Source organism: Tamandua tetradactyla, chromosome 8 (assembly GCF_023851605.1).
Source record: "Tamandua tetradactyla isolate mTamTet1 chromosome 8, mTamTet1.pri, whole genome shotgun sequence".
NCBI lineage: Eukaryota > Metazoa > Chordata > Mammalia > Pilosa > Myrmecophagidae > Tamandua > Tamandua tetradactyla.
In genome coordinates, this window is record NC_135334.1 from 94,504,335 (window position 1) to 94,513,546 (window position 9,212).

Below are 9,212 nucleotides of genomic sequence, written 5' to 3' on the forward strand. Positions count from 1 at the left end.
GCTGATTCTAGCTTTGCCCAGGACTTATGCAGAGAATGTCTTGAGCTGGTGGATTCAGTGGGGCAGGCAGAAGAGCCTGTTTCCTAGGTGGGTGAGGGGCGAGGAGGAGCTGGGATGCTGGGATGCTGAAGCCAGGATTTGTAGTTGGGCAGCCGCCAGGATTCTTGGATGTGAGGCTAAATGCCCAGGAACCTCCTGACCCAACCCCAGGCAGCATTTTCTCTACCTTCTGCACCCATGGGCCCTCTAAGCACACCCCACTATCCACATGGAGCGCTTACCAACATTTCCAAAGCTCTGACCACATCAGAAATCTCTATTCACCGAACCAAACCACCCATTCTCACCTCCAGGCTTTTGTTCATGCTCTTTCCTCATCTTGGAATATCTGTTCCTCCTTTTGCCATATCTTATTTATTCTTCAAAGCCCAACTCAGCAGTCACCTCTTCCGTAGAGCCATCTCAGATCTCCCAGGCAGAGTCAAGCTCTCCCCTCTTTGGGCTCCCACACACACCCGGCTTACTCTTTCCTTTAGCTCTTACTTTGTTCTGCTGCTACAGTTAGCTATGATGTACCTGTCTCCCTTACCAAGAGCAATTTGGGAGCATCTTCACTCCTTCTACCACCTCTGCATCCCAAGTGTTCAGCACAGGACCTGAGCCAGTCCATGTAAATGTTAAAGGTCAAATGAAGGGCGGTGGCAACATCTCAGGGTTGATGGTTTTGGGGGCTCTGGGAGGGCACACTGCAGGTAGGAGCTTCCCAACCTGGGGAAGATGGCCAAATCACAGCTAGGAAAAGGCCCATAAGGCCATCCAGATTTTCATTAGCATGTTCAGTATGTGTGGGCAGAGGACATTCTGATTCATGGAAAACAATCAGGCTGATCACCTCATGCAAATGAGCCATACATTCCAAAGCATGTACTTGGAGAGGGTTTGCCCTCCTCATTGGGGTCAGCTTCGACTATACACATACTCTCTCAGCTAGCTGCTTCATAACTCATTCCCAAGGTGTCCGAATGGGGAGAAGTGCGTTCTGGGGCCCGGGCAGGAAGTTTTTTCAATAATAAGCAAACTGTGCATATGAATGGAAGAGAGCTCAGCTTCAGCACATCCAGATGGGGAAGCTGAGGCCCTGAGAGCTTAAGTGACTTGCCAAAAGTCACAGTGGGGTAGACAGTTGACGTTTTCAGGTAGTAACAGAATTCTAATTTCCTTTTGGGGAATTAGCTCTCTCTCTCTTTCTCAGTGCCCTGTCTGACCCAACCGTAGAGCTCAGTTATCTGACAATTCTCTGTCATACCCGTAAAGACTTCTAATAGATCATCTTTCTGCCTAAGTTACTCAGAGTCAGTTTCTGTTGCTGGCAACCAAAGAACCCAGACTGATGCATGCAGCAAACTCGGGGAACAGATAGGCTCTGGGCCCAGGACTCCCAATGCTTAGTTCACTGCTATTTCCATCCTGCCAAGCTGCCTATCCTCCCAGCCCAGCTGTCCACTGTCCAGCCATCTGTCCCCACTAAGAAGACTGCAAACTTGGAGTGTTTTGGATCCCAAACACAGGGTCTGAGCGTTCTCTGCTTGGGATGCATCCAGATAAATGCCAATTTCTCTTCCTTTCCTGCTCTGTTGGTGGGAGTCAGGGACACGAAGTAGCAGAGACCCAAGGGAAGGGAAGGTGGTAGGGTGCTAGAAAGGCCTCCTGTGAGGTGCTTAGGCAACACAGAGTTTTCCGTTTTTCACATGAGCCTGATTTAGGGACTGGATCATTCACTTGTTCATCTGATGTTTACTAAGCACCTATTATATGCAGACCACAATGTGAGGCCCTGGGAATGTGATATCACGGGGGATGTGGGTAAGGAAAAAGGCAAGGGCAAGACAGCGGCACGCGTGATGGGAGAAGTGCAGGGAGTGATGGCAGCACTGACAAGGTACTGAACCCAGTACCAAGGACTCAGAGTAGGGTTCTCAGGAAGGGACATCTATGATGAGATATGAGGGATGAGCACGGGTCAGGTATGAAATGACACAGGAGCGGGTAAGGGTGTTTCAGGCAGAAGGAGGGCATGTGAGAGGGCCTGGGGGTGGGTGGGGAACATTGAAGGAAAGGAAAGAAACTCGCTCTGACCAGGGGACTATGGAAGGGAGTACAAAGTGGGACCAGATAATTTACGGAGATGCTCATTTGTGATTTTTTTCTTTCTTTTTCCTTCTATCCACCCCCCAACCCCCACTTTCCAGAGAGGCAAGGCAGACCTACGAGTCCTCAGAGGGCAATTTGGCTATAGGAAAAAAGGTTCAAGTTATTGGAGGAGACATGCATTCAAGGCCTTTGTTCTGTGGAAGTCCTGTGTTCCAAACGCTGGGAAGGAGGAGGCGGGCAAACGAGGGAGTGGTCAGGGGTCTCCAGGCCCAGTAAGGTGTCAGAGTCTGTCGGTTCTATGATTGGTGCCCGGTGCGTGCGTGGGCAGTGACAGGACTTCCTGGGAAGGGAACAGTGTTGGGGTGTGTGGAGAAGGCTGGATCTTAACCTCTGGGTTTCTAGAGCCCACAGAGAGCCCAGAGACCACAGGTCCTTCAGGAAAGGCCAAGGGGATTTCAGCTGTAACTAGTGTGTTTTCCTGGGAACATCCCTGGTGTGGTGGCTGTAACAGCAGAGGTGAGGACAGGCACCCCAGCAATGACTGAGATGGAATTTCCTACCAGCTAGAGGCGATGGGTGATGCCAAATCCAACATAATTCCATTTAAGGACCACAGTGAAACAACCTTTCCACACCTGACAATGAGTATGACAAGATCTCCCAGTGCCAAGGATGGATTCTGGGAGCCAGAAGGTAGGAAGGAAGGTGGATGCAGCAATTTAGGTTAGAGGTGAGAGTGGCCTGGCCTGGAGCTGCAGCTGGGGGCTGACCTGGGGGGCAGTGTGAGGTAGGCCAACGGCTGTCCCGCTCTTCCCTTGTTACCCCAGGCTTTGCTTCCTTTGCTGGGCCACCTGCTCCAGCCACTCTGGTCTTCAGACTGCCATGCCCTGCTCAGGCTACCCGCCCTGCTTGGAATGCTAGCACCTCTTTGAGCCCATCCTCAAAATCCAACTCAGGCTTTAATCTTCAACTTTCCAGGAAACCTCCCCTGGGGACAGATCTTTTGCTCTGTCCAGTCAAGCTGTGTGGCTTTGGGAAAGTGTCTGTGCCTCTTTGAGCCTTTTCTCATCTGTAAACCAGGACCGACAGTACCTACCACACTGGATTGTGGTAAGGATCACCCATGAAAGAGAGGAAGTACATGAAAATGCCTGATAGGCAACAGGTACCCAGAATTGTGCAAATGACCAGCGAAGCCACCAGTACAGGAGAAAAACGAGGGTGGGGGAAGGGATGGGAGCGTGTGTGTAGGGAATGAGCAACTTCTAGGACAGGCTCGGAACCTGGCTCCCAGAAAGGGAAAAGGGCTCCGATGTTGCCCAGGAGGCCCGGGCCTCCTTTCGGAGAAGCACGGCATCCAAGGACAGCTGTCAGACCTGGAGGTGCTTGTGGTTTGGTCCCGGTCTCAAGCACGAACTGAATTTACCCGGTGCCCCCAGGAGGCACCAGCCCTAGGCAATCCGAGGAGCTCCAGGGTTGGAGAGAGGTAGAGGGAGTTCTGTCCTGCTGAATACATACAAAGTTCTCTGGGGCCCTGGCCATCACGTGGGGCTGGAGAATCAGGGCCTCTGTTCAGGCAGCCGGGAGGGAGGTCAGGGCTCTCTTGGCAGAGGCCAGAGCATTCTGTCCCGACTTCATCATTGGCTACAACCTAGCTCAGGCTCTCTAAGGCTCTGTGGATCCTCCCGGCCTCTCCTTGGGCTACCTGACTTTCTTTTAAAATCCATATTTTCTTCCTATGGTCAGGTTGGAAAGGCGGAGGTGATCAGGGTGAGGTGGTCAGGGTAAGGAAGCAGGAGAGCGGGCAAAATCAAGCTTGGGACCCCTATCTTAGGAACACTTTCTGCAGTTCCTGGAATGAGGAGGAAGATAATAATGACAATAGTATGACTAGAAAGCGCATCTCTCTCTCTACTGGATCCTTATCATACCTGCCAGGCACTGCCCTAAGGGCTGTACATGTGTTAGCACACTTAATCCTAATAACAGCCCTAGGGGGAACAACTATTAGCTGAATTTTCTAGAAGAGAAAATGGAGATTCAGAGAAGTGAACTGACTGGCCCAAGGCTGCAAAGCTTGTAATTAGAGATCTGAACCCAGATCAACCCCCCACAGCCCATATCCTTAACCTCACATCTCTGTCTTTCAGACTTTGGAGAAAACAACAGTTTGAAAATACAAAGAGAGCACAGATGACTAAACAGCAGATTACAGCAGTTGCTTTGTAGATTTTTTATTTATCCCATGGATTTATGATGATGCTCATTTTATAGAAAAGGAAACCAGACTCAGGGGTAGACAGGGCAGTGACTCTCCTAGGATCGCACAGAGAGCAAGTCAGTGATGCAGTCAGAGGGAGACCCCAGCACACCTGAGTCCCTGCCCAGGGACCCTAGGGAGTGTGGCTCTAGGCCTTTGGAGCAGCACGACTGGACGTCCTGCCCTGGACCATGAACTCAGGTTTCTCTACCTAAAGGAGCAGATCAGAAGCCCACCTTCTCCAGCAGGCTGCCTTGGGTAGGGCAGGTGCAGCTCCAACAGCAGAGAGACAAACATTCACAGGCCAAGACCCTGCGCTATTCCTGTTCCTTCTTTGAGTCTCAGTAGCTTCAAATGAAAACCAAAGAGGTTGAATTGGATGATTTTTACGGGCCTTTCTTTAAAGGTTAGGTGTCAATTCTGATGACTGTTGGAGGTTGAAGCAGTAGGAAACCAGCAGAGGGCACTCTCAGCACCAGGGAACAAGCTTGGCCCACGGAGCCTGAGCAAAGGCTGCCCAGCCTTCAAGTGTGGAGGGCGGACCCTGCCCAAGCCAGCTACTGATGGAGGCTGTGCTTAGCTCTGATTAGTATTTTCTGAGGATGATACCATTCAATTATAAAATGTGTTACTGACATGACTCCACAAGATGATCAAAGAGCAGGATTTCAGAGTTCAAAGGTCCTATGCCTTAACCCTCGGCTCCCCAAGATTCTGAAAACACTCCAGTCTGTTCCCTCTCTCCAAACACCTCACCCCCCCCCCACCCCACACCCCACACACCACACAGGTATACACAGTTTAATTTACAAGGAGAAAACCGTCAATCACAAATGTGAAGGTGTGATCACACCTCCGTGGGAGTGTTCTGGTAGTTCTGTTCAGTTAGACGCTCTCTCCTACCTCAACTGGAAAAGCCCCCTTTTCCTTTCTATGCTTGGAAAGCTTCTACTTTCCCTTCAAGACCCTTTTCAAATGTTATCCCCTCAGGAGAACTCTCCCTGACTTCCATGAGGAGAACTGGGTAATTTCTCTTCTGTTCTCACCTCTCTACGTGTGGTAGTTGTTTATCAATACCTTTATCTCTGCCTTACCGTGAGTTACCTGTACAAAAATGTGTGGTTTATAATCATTGCAGCTTCTTCTCATTAAGTGCTTACTGTGTGCTGGACAGTGAGTCAGGCATGGCATGGGGATTACATCATCAATTTCTGATTATAACCCTATATGGCCACACAGTTATCCCCCTTCTACTTGTGGAGTCTGAGACTTGGAGAAACTGAATCACCAGCTCAAGGTCACACAGTTGGTGAGTGGCACATCAGGCTTCAGACTCAGTTTTCCTACTCCAAGTCATGCTTTAATTCACTAGGTTTACAGCCTCTGCATTGCATCTTCCTAGTTCCCAAATCTAATACTCATCTGGCGCCAGTCACACTTTCAAGAAATATTTTTTGTATGAATGAATGAAACATGGCCTAGAGTTTGAGCATTTAAATATCTCATTAAAAACACCACCTTAGAAATAGTTAAAAGTACAGTCTTGGGATTGTATTGCCCAAGAACGAGTCAATTCTCCACCATGGCTGTGTGGTCTTGGGCAAGATAATTCACTTCTCTCCGTTTTCTAATCTGCGCCATGGAAATACACCATGGCAATACACCATGGCAATATCCCTACACCTCGCAGGTTCTTGTGAAGATTAAATGAGTTTTGATCCTACCTGAGATGCATGTAAAATGCTTAGAACAGGGTCCAGTAAGCAGCTTCGAATCAAAATTAGCTGTCATCATCTCGTGTCAGTCTTTGCCTTTTCCTAGTGAATATAGTCCTTCTCTACCCAAGGAGACTCTGGGATGAATCATATAGTGTGCAAGAAAACTAGTTCTCTGGGGATGTGGGGGGAGCCCTGATGTGTGGCATTTGCTGATTTCTGTGGTATAAATCCTTCCACCATGGCCGATGTCAAGCTATTGATGTGACGGGGCATGCCGTCCATCTTGGAAGAAGTTAGGAGTTTTACTCAACCTCTAAGTGCCTCAGTTTCCTCATTTATAAAATGGACCATCAACAGTACCTATCTAATATAGTGCCTGAGCATGTGGTATACCATGTAAGTGTTAGCTATTATTGTTGCTATTAAGAATTTTTTAACTCAACACACACTGCTGCTTGTCTGGGCCAGACACTGACCCCACCCCAGCATCTGGCCTCTGCCTTATGCCCTGGCAGGCAGTCCCTTTCTCGGTCATCAATGTTCTAGAATTGAGGCCTTGTGTACTTGTACCCCCCAACCTAGGACTAGAACCTGGCCTTGCCTGTGTTGATTACACAACCACCCAGACACAAGTTATTGCTTGCTTCTGGTCTCTATCTCCTTGCTTCAGCCCTAGATTTCCCTGATGCGAACCCCAGGCTTTGCTCTGGCTCATTCATGATGATCCACCCCATCTCGCGTCTGCTCTGATCTTCATAGCTTAAAACCCTGTCCATAGGGCTTACATGCATTTACAGAGGGGAAAGCTGAGGCTCAGAGCCAGGTTTGCTTCCATCTGCAGTTAGGGAGGTCCCTAGCTCCTGAATACCTCATTGTGGGTTCTAGCTTCCTATCAGGGGTCCCACCCCACTATCCCCCAAACTTTGATTTAACCCTTCTGTGCTCAGGCCTGGATTAACCAGAGCAGCACAGGCTGTGAAGGTACTGGCATTTCAGGAGTTGGTGGAAGAGTCAGGCAAACTGTGTCAGAAGCAGGGCCTGGGAGAGGACAAGGTAGAGCCTGGGACTGGGAATAATTAGCTGGTTCTGAGGGTCCTTTGCTAGAAGAGAGACTAGAATGTGAACCAGGAAATCAAAGCAGAATGGGGAAAAAAAGAAGATGGGACCAGGAGTCAATGTTGGAAAGGGTCTGACGTCCTGAATTTAGATTTAATAAATATCAGTGGCACATCCAGTACATATGCCACATGCTTTCCACTACCTGCTTTCATCTGACCCTCAGGACACCTTATGGAACAGATGTCATTAGCCCCATTTTGTAGAGGGCTAGGGACTGGCTGGGGCCACAGGGCTGGTTAAGTGGTGCAGTCGGACGTGGTCCTAGCCAGGTGGCCAGTGGAGGAGACAGGATGGAGGACATCCTGGGCCAGGGATGGGTGGCTCTTGCTCACCATCTCTTGATGATGAACAACCTGGGGCCAGGATGGGCTGTTACCAGAAATCCCAGCCAAGGGAGGAATCCCTCAAATCACAACAAGATGACCATTCTGAGGCTGGATACCTCAAGGCAACTGGAGAAAGGATGGGGTTAAGAGGCAAAGAGACCTGGCTCAAACACTAGGCTCTGCCACTTTCTGCCCGTACCATGCTGGCCCATGTCTGTAACGTGGGAGTAATAGCAGCAGTGACCACAGGGTTATCTATGGGGAAGGTAGGTACACACAACTGAATGATGTACAGAAAGTACGAGGCAATCCTTAGGCAGCCATCCTCCTCCTCGTTATTACTGCTGACCTGGCTCAAAGCTCCCATATCCCGCCTCCCTCCACACCAACCCAGCATAGGAGACACTCCTGCTCTTTGTACCAGGCAGTGCCATCAGCTACTAAGGCTTGTTTCCTATTTCCTCAAGCTCTGGCAAGGGTTCCTGGAGTTAATGAGAACAATGCAAGAAAGAGAAACTGAGGATAAGAAGGACCTCCCCAGAAGAACTGACTCTCTTCCCTCTGGAGAGCTCCGGGCTGTTTCTAGGTCCCTGAGTCAGACCCAGGGCCTTTGGGAAGGGCTGATGTCACAGGATTCCCCCAAATGCCTCTGCCATGAGAATCATCCCATCAGCCCTGCTCACTCCTGCTTCATTTCTCCTATTCCTCCTGCCTGGACAGGCCTCCCTATTCCTTCCACCTGTGGTGTCTTGCCCTTCTAAGGCCCACCTCCGCTCATGCCCCACCCCACCCCCAAGTGAGTCTAGTGTACGTTGACCTCTCCTCTGGCTAGATACTTGCCCCTGATTCTGGTTTGTGACTTAGAACCTGGCAGTAGGTAGCACCTCATCCTGGGCCATTGCCTGGCTCTCCTGTCCCTAACCTTGGTCTTTATGGGCAGCTCAGGCTGAGAAGTGGCAAATGACAGACATTCTACTATATCCAATGACAGGGAGCCCCATGCAGAGAAGAAGGAATGGAAGGCAAGACAATGTGCATTCAGTTCTTTTCTGTATACTCAAATGTGGAAAGATGGGAAGGAGACACTGGGAGGAAAAGAGGGAAGACTTGAATGGAAAGGAGTGAGAGGAAAGAGGAGGTAACGAAGGTTAGATGTACGAGATTCATCATCAGGATCATGAAATGAGAGCTCAGACTCATGAAGGGTACGGATCATACCTTAGAGCTCCCTTTGGATTACTCCTTGAACTATAAAACTCCTGGCTCAACAAAGACTCTTCTTTGAAATCCCTTAAATCTCAGCTCACCTCCTCCAGGCAGCCTTCCCTGATTAACTCTGCCTTCTTCCCCCTCCCCTGGGCTTCCTAAGGTGTATTATTTTGCACCCACTGATGTCACTTCCCATGATGCCAGGTCCTCTGGGGAAGGGTTGGAGGTCTCTACCTCACTGGCAGTATATTTCACTCTCCATTTATCATCTGAGGCCAGAGAATGTGATTTTCTGACCCCCATTGCTTTATCAGTTTCAATAACTGGTTTGGGATATAGTTTGCATATTTATTTTAAACCCAGTCTGTCTCTAAAATAATCTTGAAATAAAACCTGCTATAATCTTGTATCCATGTCTTTAATATTAGG